This window comes from Schistocerca serialis, chromosome 2 (assembly GCF_023864345.2).
Source record: "Schistocerca serialis cubense isolate TAMUIC-IGC-003099 chromosome 2, iqSchSeri2.2, whole genome shotgun sequence".
NCBI lineage: Eukaryota > Metazoa > Arthropoda > Insecta > Orthoptera > Acrididae > Schistocerca > Schistocerca serialis.
In genome coordinates, this window is record NC_064639.1 from 460,277,025 (window position 1) to 460,289,927 (window position 12,903).

The 12,903-nt window shown below is 43.9% G+C and overlaps 1 protein-coding gene across 1 annotated transcript in view; it reads left to right on the forward strand.

The window, feature by feature from the left end:
* The window catches only part of LOC126457360 (schwannomin-interacting protein 1 homolog), a 1,975,729-nt gene that overhangs the window by 430,451 nt on the left and 1,532,375 nt on the right, over nucleotides 1-12,903 (forward strand). Inside the window, exon 3 of the mRNA XM_050093596.1 lies at nucleotides 6,827-6,870. The gene's annotated coding sequence lies outside the window, so the exon portion shown is untranslated. The remainder of the gene's footprint in view (nucleotides 1-6,826; nucleotides 6,871-12,903) is intronic.

Genomic DNA, 12,903 nt, shown 5'->3' on the forward strand with positions numbered 1-12,903 from the left:
CCTCATGATCCAACCCAGTATCCTCCGATGTGGCGGGAAGATGAAAGCCAGTTCTAGGTGTCACATGCTCCACTTCGACTGCGTCACCTCCGTCGACAGATGACGATACGCATAACGATAGGCTCGTTGATCGTCCCAACTGCTACCTCTTCGTTGGAACAGTGTGAGTCGCTGCCTTCGTCTGACACAGGGGGACACACCAGAAAGCAACAAGATACAGCGCAACTTCAGGGCAGGATGAGAACCAGCTGCCAGAGGACGACAACTCCACCCGCCTAGACGAAGCTCCCATGGAAGAAGAGGAGGAGGAGATTAGTGTTGAATGTCCCATAGACAATGAGGTCAGTAGAGACGGAGCACAAGCTCGGAGTAGGGAACGTTGGAGAAGGAAAGCGGCCGTGCCCTTAGGAAGGAATCATCGTGGCATTTGCCTTAAGCGATTTAGGGAAATTTCGGAAAACCTAAATTAGGAACCGTCATCATCCCGAATGCGAATCCTGTGTCCTAACCACTGTACTACCCTCCTCGGTATGCTCCTGCGAAGCTAACCGTCGCCTGCTGCAGCATGGAAACACAGAATGAGACAGAGGAAGTTTCGTACCTACCTACAGCTGAGTGCTCATACACCGACACATGAGATGGGCATCCATCCCGTGCGATGATGAAAGATGGTCTTGCACTGCTTTCAACGACGTGGAATGAGGACGATGACGCCATGCAAGATACACCGACATGGCCCGCGCCGTTGGCGCCGGTGCTTTAGGATCGGTTCTGGCCAAGGAGTTGGGAGTGATCAAAGGTGACGGTACGGCTTGACAGTCAATAAACGTTTCCAGCCTAATAAATAACTTGCCAACTGCATTTAGACGACAGGCTCATCGTATCGGCCCAGTGAACCTCAATATGATTGGAACAATGGTAAAGATCTATGCACGGGATATTGAATTTGCTTTATTGCATGAAGTGCGTTTCACATTCCTCCCCGACTTCTATGGTTACGTGTCATATATGACACTGGGTGATCAGACTGGCAACAATACTCCGATACTACTGTGTATCGGCATTCCTATCGAAGATGAGAGGTACCTCTCCTCTGCCAGAGCGCTGGAGGTCACGACGTTACCTACACACGTATCATTAATATGTACAGTTCTCCTCAGACGTAATCACTCCGCTCTTTCTTGGTCGCTACGATCAATAGATCTTCGGCTGCGATTTTAACTGTGTGCTCCACCGACAAAGATCAGGTCCCACACTTTTTGGCTTGTTGAGAACGGATATTGGTGCGAGACATGCATCTCATCGCTACTTGGGAGAAAGTGCAAGATGACCAGCACCGGCATACAAATCTTATTAGTCACTTAGCCAGTCGTCTTGATCACTTCATATCTCACACGATCTTGCTCCGGGAGTGTTGGACGCCTTCTCAGACCATAGTGCCTTCATACCCACAGTCATCCGCCAGCAACAACGTGTATGGCGCAGCCGTGATGTTGGGAAGATTAATTTGGCACACCTCCAGGACCCAGAATGCCCTCAGATTATTGCCGCCGGGTTAGTGAAACACGTCTTCCATGATACCCTTCGACTTTGGCATGGTGGATGGAATGTGCAAACCTAGCGATCTGGCTGGTGCTAATACAATACGGAAAGGACTTTACCTCATGGCATCGTAATACTTTGGAAATTTATTACGCGATGCTTCGCGAACTCGCATCCCAACCGCCGACACGAGACCGACAGACAGCAAGCCGCCAAATTAAAGCGCCGCTGGACCGACGTGGAGGCGCTGCTTTCGTTTTTAATAATGTTAACAAAGGTATCAGAATGTCTCAAATCTGCTCGTTAATATGTTCCAGATTTTGAAATCAGGTGTGACATTACCACGAAACCCCCATAAGGGAGCTTATTTTCATAATTTAGTCAAATTTCAGTAGAACTTCGCGTTTGTGCCTTGGTCACGCCAGGCACCATGGGCCTTAAGGAGGGTAAGAAGTCAAACGGGCTGACTTGGAGCAGGACAGGCATCACATAACCTTTTAATTTCCACTGTCTATACTTTTACAAATAAATTCATAAAACTTTGTCAGCATGACCAGAAAGGATTCAGAATTCACACTCATAGCAGTGGAAGCTCGAAAACATAACGAAGTAAGTTTTTTTACATGTGAAATTTAATAATTTTTTCACTTACTAATGCCAGCATTTCTTCATAAGTAAGAGAAATGAAACTGTAGAATTTTCCAGATCTATTAAAAACTGTGGTAAAAATTGAGGTAATTAACTACAAAATTTGTGTTTTTTCTAAACATGAAGTTTAAAATACAACAGATCATTCGTTTTTTCATAAATTAAATAAATTCTAGAGTTTCATACACCTGTAAGTATGGTATGTATGCCGTGCAAAATTCATCGAAGAATCTCTCTAACTTACGAAGAAAAGTGTACCTATAGCAACAAATGCAGCCATTAGTAAGTGAAAAAATGATGAAATTCACACGTAAAAAAATTATTTTGCTATGTTTTCGAACTTCCACTGCTATGAGTGTGAATCCTGAATCCTTCCTGGTGATGCTGACAAACTTTTATGAATTTATTTGCAAAAGTATAGACACTGGAAATTAAAATGTCCTGTGATACCTCTCCTGCTCCAAGTCGGCCCGTTTGACGTCCTACCCCTCTTAAGCGCACGGTCACATTATTGCTCTGTGTTTAACGAAAGTTCACTCATTTAATGTATTTTAATGTGGTCTTTCTTTTATAGCAATATTTTGGGGGATTTTTATTTATTTTTTCATGTGTTTTCTTGGTGTACTTGCTTTGCCGCCACGTGGTCGGTCGGAGCAACCGTCACATTGGTAAACTGCAGTTTCGGTCTGAAAATGTATAGTAATCGAGTGAATAACCATACGGTAGTGGGTGAGTGTAAGATAGAGAAGGAATAATCTTGTGTGTCCGTATTTTTTGCATTTCTGTTGGCTACCGCTACTTGGCCACGTGTATGGAATAGTATTCACGTGGTGGTTAGTTAATGTTTCTTGTGCCTCCACCCCCCGCAATCACTATTTGATTCGCCTACAGTGAAGTGCGTTACGTAAAATACGCGGTTTAAACTCTTGTATCTAGGGAAGCTCAGATTTTAATGCCCATTGATAGAATATAGACTGCAAAATTTTGACGCCATATGATAGTAAATGTTCTCCCCTCCCCCTTCCCCCAGCTCAATAACGTGGTGTTTCTGAAAGCAAGATTAAATCAAAATTGCCCCATTTGCTACCCCTTTCATCAGCGTACGTTTTAACGAAAATTGAAATGTTTAGGCAAATACTCTTCCACCCTGACCGAGTTTGCTTGTAGTGTCTTTGCGTGACCTATAGTAATGGACTGTAATAAGCATGGGTTTAGGTGTAATTGTGTGCATGCATAAAATTACATAGAAGCCAAGTTTGCGCTCCCCTCTCCCTTTCCTTAATTACGTGGCGAAAGTGAATCATGTTAACTAGAGAGACCAGTTGTAATGATGTATATTCCAACAGACACACGGCTAGTTAATGAAATGCCATCGGTACTGAATAAATATCAATTAATCTTTACCCCCGACTGATTATTTCCTCCCTTCATCATAAAGAGTAGGTGAAATGCAGTACCACAGTTGAATGATGCGTCATTAGGAATTATTAATACCAGAAATTATTAATACCCGGAAATAGCTCACAAGGGCCTGTAATTTCGTGGACCACACGAGTTTGTTAAACAGTTACTACAGAGGGTAGCTTGCAGGAGCTGTAGGACATGATAAGCGACGCTAATCTTCGTACCAGGTCGAGTTATAACCTTAACTATACCACAACCAGTACGAAGGTTACGTGGCACCATCAACATACTTACAGGCAGTCGGTCAGACAAACTGATTCCCGGATCCGCTCTGCCACCTGTTAAGATTGCGCACATCGCTCCTTCTCCTTTTCACATCTCGGCATTCATACTCGAATATAGTTACGTGCACCCTGATGTGCCGGCCACCCCAGCTCTTAGAGTGAGAGAAGTGTATCGTTTGCTACCGCGATCCCTCCTTCCCAATGTGATGTCGAGTAAAAGTCCGGCCACGCTATGGCCTGTAGTATGGAAAGCAGTCTAACAGACTTTGCTCCCTACACAAGTATGAGCAATATGATACCACGTGCTCAACTGGAAATACACGACACGGCACAGCTTGCACATTAGCCGGCCGGTGTGGCCGAGCGGTTCTAGGCACTTCAGTCTGGAACCGCGCGACCGCTACGGTCGCTGGTTCGAATCCTGCCTCGGGCATGGGTGTGTGTGATGTCCTTAGGTTAGTTAGGTTTAAGTAGGTCGAAGTCCTATGGGACTGATGACCTCAGATGTTAAGTCCCATAGTGCTCAGAGCCATTTGAACCATTTGAACACAGCTTGCACGAAATTGGGCTGATGGATTTTCCCCTCTGTCCACATTGGTATCTTGCGGACACTGACGAATACCATTTCACATTTCGAACAGCATTTGACGTACGGATGCTGGTGCAGAAGATACTCGCCTGCTACCTTCTTGCTCCGCCACGTACAATTGACCCTTGGCTCCTTCTATTCCTCAACGATGCATACTTTCCGACCGTCAAGAATCACACTCTCACAGTTTTTAAAGGCATATCCATTTACTACTTATTCTGCGATTATGAGAACATGGTTCTCGAGTAGTGGCCATATGTCCCAGGTAATCATAGGACATTTGAGCACACTCCCCGCTACTAACAAATCTTCGCAAATTATTTGTGCAGTGGTTCATAAACTCCGCTCGCAGCTGGGATATACCAGGCAGAAGATTACCCCCACAGTGGGTCTTGATGACACGAGGCGTGATCGTTATCGACTTGGTATTAATGAACATTGTCCGCAGACGGGAAACGCATGCAGAATTGCGTCCTGGACTTGTCTAGTTGTTTTTGATCATTATTTTGATTTCCTTTGACCGTGTGACCATTGTTTAAGCAATAAAGCTGTTGGGATTTCAATTCTTTTACTTGCTATTAGATGTTTCGAGTTCACCTGTGTGTTGGAAGGTCGACACATGAAGTAAACGTGACTAAAAAAAAAATTTCATGTTGAGATAATTTCTGTTCTTTAATTTGTTTTTGATGCCTTCTTACTAACAGAAACAATTTGTTTTAAAGTACATCCTCAATAAGGAAAAAAGCCGGTAAAACGCTTGTCTACGAAAAGCAAAGGTCCCAAGTTCGAGTCTCCGTCTGGCACACAGTTAGATCTGCCATATCAGCACACACTCCGCTACAGAGTGAAAATTTCACTCTGGACACATATCCCAGGCTGTGGCTAAGCCATGTCTCCGCAACAATCTGCGGTCATTCGAACAAAAACTTTTTATCATCATGTTGTTTGTAATTAAAACCTGTATTCGCGGTTTTTATATGATTCGCTAACTAAATAAGTAAGTTTCGGTATACAATCATAAAGCTTTGCGGTCCAGTTATGTCTGCCCCAAAAAATTTTGTCACTATTCTGTCGTTTTCATGGATAATTAATTTTTCCTTGTTAGTGTCGGATATATCGTGACTGTTAAATATTAGGTACGGTGTTTTTATACTGTTGTTAGTACTGTTACTTGTACTATTGCAATAGGAAGCTTAGAAGAATATTTGCCAGCGTGGAGGAGGGGAACTGCTTCCGTCCCTCAATAGCCCGTCGCCTGTGTATTGGTCGCCCGAAAACATTAACGTACCAGTAGACTTAATGTTCAGAGTTGCTGTGTTTCAAAAAAAATGGTTCAAATGGCTCTGAGTACTATGGGACTTAACATCTGAGGTCATCAGTCCCCTAGAACTTAGATCTACTTAAACCTAACTAACCTAAGGACATCACACACATCGATGCCCAAGGCAGGATTCGAATCTGCGAACGTAGCAGTCGCGCGGTTCCTGACTGCAGCGCCTAGAACCGCTCGGCTACCCCGGCCGGCATGTGTTTCATTATTCGTACTTTATGGTGCCCAGTTTTTTTTTATGTAGGCACTAATGAGCCGGTTCCAAAGAGAAAATTCTAGTGAAATGCAGTCCCATTCTAAAAAACCGACGATAACACTTTGTCATTGATGATTTCTTTAACTGAATGAAACGAAACTTGCATCACTAAGAAAACACACATTTCAGTAGTTCCACGCACAGTACCAGTTTCAATAAGCTATTGATATCGTGGCGACTGAGACCATGTATGCACAAATAGAGAAAATGAGATATTATTTTGGAAGCACCAATGTACAAATGAGATGAGAGGATTCAATATAGCCGGCCGAGTGGCCGCGCCGTTAAAGGCGCTGCAGTCTGGAACCCCAAGACCGCTACGGTCGCAGGTTCGAATTCTGCCTCGGGCATGAATGTTTGTGATGTCCTTAGGTTAGTTAGGTTTAACTAGTTCTAAGTTTTAGGGGACTAATGACATCAGCAGTTGAGTCCCATAATGCTCAGAGCCATTTTTGATTTAATATATTTACGTCACGTGAGCCTCATAGTGTCAGTCACACTTCCAGTACTGATGTAGTTCGGTTCCTGAAAATGTTTGTAGAGCGACATATTCTATTCTGCTGTGTAGTACACATTCGACTCCCTGCTGCTCTGCTGTTCTGCGCATTCTTCCCAGCAGCCATCATTACAGCCGCTATTACTAGTACTGCTGCCAGCTTTGTAATTACAGGATCTGCAAGTCCTAAATTCAGTTTTATGTTTTCTTAATAGAAGTTACAGAATGTTAAAGGTCAACTTCATAATTAAAGTAACAACTTTTTTTTATTTTTTAGGTGCTGTCAGAACTCTAGAACTCGTCAACAAAACTCCAGAGAGTGTAAGTAGAGAATCAACTCTAATAGTGTAGATCAATTTTGCTGTGTTTCATTCGTTGATTACCTCGTACCGGCTGTATGTTTCCTCCCAACATTTGTTACGTGTTCACTGGAAAGCAAGTGAAAAATAAATAGTAAATAAAGTAAGAAAAAAAGAAAGCTTACCTGAATACCACTATTTATCCATTGTGTCATCAGTAGGTCTATATTACAAAAAATGCTAAATAATTTATTTAGATTAACGTTAATCTACATTTTAATGTAAATTTTACAAACTGAACTCACGATGAAGCTATTGTTTAATAAGCGAGAACAATTCGGACAAACTAATCATCGATGAAAGGGTAAGATGAATGAGGATTTTTAACCTCTACAGATGGAAGAAATTACTGCAGAAGTTTAGTGCTCATGATACTGAGAATTTACACATCGTTTTTATCTTTATGTCTTCATCACCTATTATAAAATTTTGTTACAATTGTTTGGACAGTCATCTATGTATTGAAGAAACACGTCATAAGAAAAAATATTCTGCATTACAACGGAACATTCTGTACTTAGACGTTTTATTGCTGAACTATTTACGAATATTCTAAGAAGTATTATGAACACAAGAAATATTTCTGTTTAGAACAGAAGTAAGGACTGAAATTTTGACATGTGTATTCTGCAGATTCTTATTTATATTGATGGGATTACAACCGAGTTCACATCTCGTTCGATATAATTAAATCCAGAATGAATTTTCACTCAGCAGCGGACTGTGCACTGGTATGTAACAACCTGGCAGGAAGGGGGTGAGGTACTGATGGAAGAACAGCTGTGATGGCGGGTCATGAGTCATGTTTGGATAGCTCAGTCGGTAGAGCACTTACCCGCGAAAGGTCACGGTCCCCGGTTAGAGTCCCAGTCCGGCACATAATTTTAATTTTCCAGGAAGTTACATTGGTGTCTCTTACGCATTAAGTTTGTGATAGTGTTGTTCCTGGTCCGTACTGGTAATGCACTGGAAGAAAAGACTGATAGCCTTACTGCTGATGTCAGCCTTCTAATTCTGATTCACTTGATAAGTTCACGCCTGAAAAGAAGCACAAAGTAAGTGAGCCCAGTATTGTAGCTGAATGTAAAGCAACTGCTTAAAAAGGGCTTCCTGTTTCATTAGTGTTCACAGCGGTTCCCCATTAAGGCCTTCCCTCGCCACCGCGGCTCCCACCATAAATCCCGCCCGTCCAATGGAGTGCACCTGAGCTGAAAATTCAGTGGCTCCCTTCCGCGAAGCGCACGTGCCTCCCGCCTCCTCTTTCCTCCGACTTATATCTGCCCGTAATATTCGAATAGGCGGCGGGGGCGGACGCGAGGCGGGAAGACAAGTTCTATATAGCTAATACATCCCCGACGGCTATAAATAATGCCAAATTGGTTCGGTGCCATTGCGTCAGACGGCGCGCACGCAGACAACTTTGTTAACGAAACTGGCTTCGCCGCCGTCTCTGCATGGCGGGTATAACTTCGCCAGCGGACCCGGGCAATTTATAACCGACTGGTGCTGGCTCTGGGATGGGCGAGGAGCGTGATGTAGCGGGAGGGGGAGAGAGGGCACGTGGGCGGCTAGGGAGGCGGGGGTGTAAGGTGCGAGGCGTGGCCTGCCGTCCGCTCATGATTTACGCGGGAAGCTGAAGCCGCCGCGTTCAGAGGCGCGGCTGCTGCTGCCGCTGCTGCTGCCGCCGATGGAGGCTCCGTCTGTAAAGCGACCTCTCGTGGCGAGCTCTGTTTATCACTTAGCTCCACAATAGTCATTAAAGCTGGGTTTCCACGTGGAATTACACTAAGGTGTCAAAAGACATGGGACAAAGATATGCACGTATACAGATGGCAGTAGCGTGCTGTACATAAGCTATAAAAGCGGAGCTATCATCTGTACTCAGATAATTTATGTGAAAAGGTTTCCGACGAGAATTACAGACTTCGAATGTGGAATGGTAGTTGGTGCTAGACGCATGGGACATTCCATGTCGGAAATCGTTAGAGGGCAGTTCAGTACTCTTTAGTGCCGAGAATACCAAATTTCATGTATTACCTCTCACCACGGACAACGCAGCGGCCGACGGCCTTCGGTTAACTAGCGAGAGCAAAGGCGTTTGCGCAGAGTTGTCAGTGCTAACCAAAGGTGTACAAATTCTCCTTCCAGCCTGCCTGCCCTATCTCCACCGCAACCAGTAAAGCAACTCAACCTGCCACAACGCAGACACAAAAGTACATGTGTACTGACAAAAACGAAATGATCGTACGGCATTGCTGATCGAGAGGCTCCATCCGGGGAAGTTCGACCGCCGAGTGCGAGTCTTATTTCAGTCGACGCCACATTGTGCGACTCGCTAGCCGGTGATGAGGATGAAATGATGATGAGGACAACACAACACCCAGTCCATGAGCGGAGAAACTCTCCAAACCGGCCGGGAATCGAACCCTAGCCCGCTGCATGAGAGAAGCACGTTACCCTCCTTTTTTTTGTATCCGGTCGTAGCGGACGTCACATGACATCCGTTGAAGTTCGTTGTTGATCTCTTCACTCAGTTTTTTATTACAGAGACCAGCCCGCTCTCTGACCGAACAAGCTAACCTACTGTGCCGGCATATTTCAGCTAAGCAGGCGGACACGTGTACTGACTGACGCAGATGGTAAAGCAGGCCGGCTTGGGTTTCCCCTAGCCTGGCAAGCTTCATGCTACCCGTTCAGCTTTTGCACCTTATAACAGCTTGTGCTGTCAATCCAACGTGACTACAGAATAGCCAGGTATATGTTTGCGTTGGTAGTTTCATTGCGGCTCATTTATCACGACGGTGGAAGCGGCAGAATGAACTAACTAAACTTATAGGAGATTCTAGAGAAATCACCAATTGAGGAATATATACCTCTCACGAAACAGAGCACAAGTCCAGCAGCGGAAAATATGCCGTACATTTGTAAGGCAGCTTCATATAAATTTATAGGTGTCTCACAATAAAAGTTTTGTAAAACTTCACTAAACTTTAATTCACCAACCTCGAGTATGTCACAACATGTCTGTGAAGTTGACTAGCAATTTCCTCACTCCTCAACCTTTTTTAAAGAGGACAAAGACTCGGTGGCTGACTAGTGTGTGGAAATATGTGCTAAGCCCTTGAGGGCATTTAGCAGTACGTTTAGGGCAAAAATTGATTCAAATTTGGAAAAAAAGTCTCAGGCGAAGTCAAAAATCACATTCTGGTAGTATGCAACGTAGTGAAAAGAAAGCTTAGTGTGAAAGAAAAACTACTTCTTTCATATATGTACTTTTTAGAGTAACACAATAAGACGAAAGTACTACGTGCATCTGGATGATTTAGAAAGAACTATTTGGGTCTCTTACAACGAATTCAGTGAACCCACAATAGACATCCTGGAAAAAGTAATTAAAATCGGTATAACTTGGGTCACATTCGGCTGCAACACACTAAAGTTACAAAAACTAGATTCCACATCCACACTCCAGTTGGCGTTGTACTATAACAGACATCTTCAGTTTCTTAGCTGCAAAGGATCTCGACTTTTGGAAATTGTTCTCATTGCTACAGAAAACATGCATTAGAGATGAACTGTCGACGGTTCGAACTGATAATAGCCAGTACTAGTCATATGAGGATGAAGTTGCAGAGAAAACCGTTCATATCGAAATTAATAAATAAACTCGAAATGAGAAATAGAATCCACCATTTCCTGGGTTGCAATGACCCAGAATGAACACGTATTTCATTCAGCTTCGTATTGTTACACTCGAGTATTTTTGTCAACTTCCGAACCTTACTCATAACACTACAATGGAAGGGTACACAATAAACTGCTTCATAGCGTAGGACAGCGGGAAGCCGAACAGGCAAGCAAGACTTGATTTGGTCACAGCTTGGCTTGGATGGGAGTAAAGCAACCTGCCCGCTCTGTTGCTAACGTGCGGCATCTTTCCTGCCTGGCTAACATGCAAGCATGGGCAGGTTAAAAACGGAATTTGTACACCTCTTGTGCTTACAAATAAGCAGATATCAATTCGGGACGAACTACGATCGTATCCGTTAGGACAGTGCGGTGAAATTTGGCGTTAATGGGCTGTGGCAGCAGACGACCGATGGGAGTGCTTTTGCTAACAGCGCGACATCAACTGCAGCGCTTCTCCTGGGCTCATGACCATATCAGTTGGATCCTAGACGACTGTAAAACTGTGGCCTTGTCTCGTGATTTCAGCTAGTAAGAGCTGATGATGGGTTGCGAGTGTGGTCTGAACCCACGGAGCCACCGACCCAAGCTGTCAACAAGGTACTGTGCAAACGGGCCGTGGCTCCATAATGATGTGGGGTGTGTTTACACTGGTCTAACTGAGCCGATCATTGACTGGAAATGGTTATGTTCTGCTATCTGGAGAACATCTGCACCCATTCTTGGTCATTATGTTCCAAACACCGGTCCAGAACAGTTTTCGACTGGTTTGAAGAACAATCTCGACAATTCAATCGAATGATTTGGCTACCGAGATCGCCCGACATGAATCCCATAGAACAGTGCACAAAATCCTCCACTGGCAATACTTTCGCAATTATGGACGGCTATACAGTCAGCGTAGCTGAATACTTCTGCAGGGGACTTCCAACGACGTGTTGAGTTCATTCCACGTCGAGATGCTGCAGTACGCCGGGCGAAACGAGATTCGGCACTATATTAGGAGAGGTATCCCATGACTTAAGTCATCTCAGTGTGAAGTGACTCCACAGAAATTGACATGACGACTGGTACGACAGTGGCACCGTCTGCTGCTTTTTCCACACTCTAATGTCAAAATTCTAGAGCACCGTTTTCAATACGGAGTCTGAGATTACTCGGACGGTCATTACAGTTGCTGTTCAGGTTATAGCATTAGAAAAATCCAGTAATAAGGACAGAAGTCGAAAATTTTGGACTTGGATTTTGCGTAGAAATAACACCGAAGTATCAACCACGTTTACAAAGGAAGCACTCGTAAACACAGGTCCATTTGTGAACCACTTTAGAATGACAAAAGGATACTGCGAGTACTTCTAGAGCAGTGTGCGGTTTTAGTAATTCCGATAAGTATCGGAACTGGCTCCAGTGAAATTAAAAGCGACACTTCGATATATGACATCTGGCGATTACCTTTCATCTCTTTAGTATTTACCATTAGTCCAACAATTTCCAAGACTGATCTTATTCCTGGTGTATAGGCGATGTCAGAGCAGTAAGTACGGAGGGAGGTAGTCGGTGTAAACAACAGATGTGCATTCGATTGGTCAGTTGTGTGGAGGCAGTGTAAGTGCTGCACGTGCGACCGTTGTGTATCTGTTCTGTTGCGCGACAAATTCCAATAGAGCAAGATATCGTCGGTGAAGAAACAATATCGCGTAAGTAGCAAAACACCAATTTTACGGCAAAGACGTGAAAACTGTCTAGAATATCTGTTACGTTTCACAGAGTCACGAAAATTGCATTGTTGCACTCCAATGGTATTTCGTATTGTAACAAAAAGTGGAACAAAGAAAATGTACTCTTTAGATATCTTAATTACGCAAGATACGTGGAATTGTCTCGGTATTTATGGAAGAGGAATGTTATTTACTCGGTACTGGATTGTCAGTCTCCCGTACGGCTTACCACGTTTATTTTGTTTTTTTGGTGAGAAGAAAACAGTAATAACTTCGTTTTGGAAAGACTTTAGTGAAAGACTTAATGGGAAAACTTCAAATATACACACGGTTCACATAGGTCTGACAATATCTGCAAATTTCTTCAACAGACAACTGAAAAACTGCCGAACATAGAACTACACCGCCTTGTCACTGCTGAAAAAGTAATGTCCAAGATGATCCTTCGTAAGGAATGTTGTCATAATAGCAATGACAATCCTTAGGAACAACGGCTTTGCCGGCCGAAGTGGCCGTGCGGTTAAAGGCGCTGCAGTCTGGAACTGCAAGACCGCTACGGTCGCAGGTTCGAATCCTGCCTCGGGCGTGGA